Source organism: Silurus meridionalis, chromosome 15 (assembly GCF_014805685.1).
Source record: "Silurus meridionalis isolate SWU-2019-XX chromosome 15, ASM1480568v1, whole genome shotgun sequence".
Classification (NCBI taxonomy): Eukaryota; Metazoa; Chordata; class Actinopteri; order Siluriformes; family Siluridae; genus Silurus; species Silurus meridionalis.
The window spans coordinates 20575081-20575365 of NC_060898.1; positions in this window are offsets into that span (position 1 = coordinate 20575081).

Here is a 285-nt window from a genome sequence, read left to right on the forward strand (position 1 = left end):
ACGGGAGGGGTGGATGCATTAGGGAAATTGGTCCTGCTTGCCTGAAATGGCGTACTGTACCAAAGTAATTATAGCTGCTGAAGGGATGCTGAGGCCAGACCTTGGCTTACGGAGTGTGTACGTATGCTGCAGAGACAGCGCCCGCCCCGCCCTTATATCTCCCCCAGCACAGACTGCAAAAGGGGTAGAGCTGGATCTTTATTGATGAGATGGATGGATGGATGGATGGATGGATGGGGAGGGAAATGTAAGGAATTAGACGAATAGAGCGACAGTTGAGCTGAA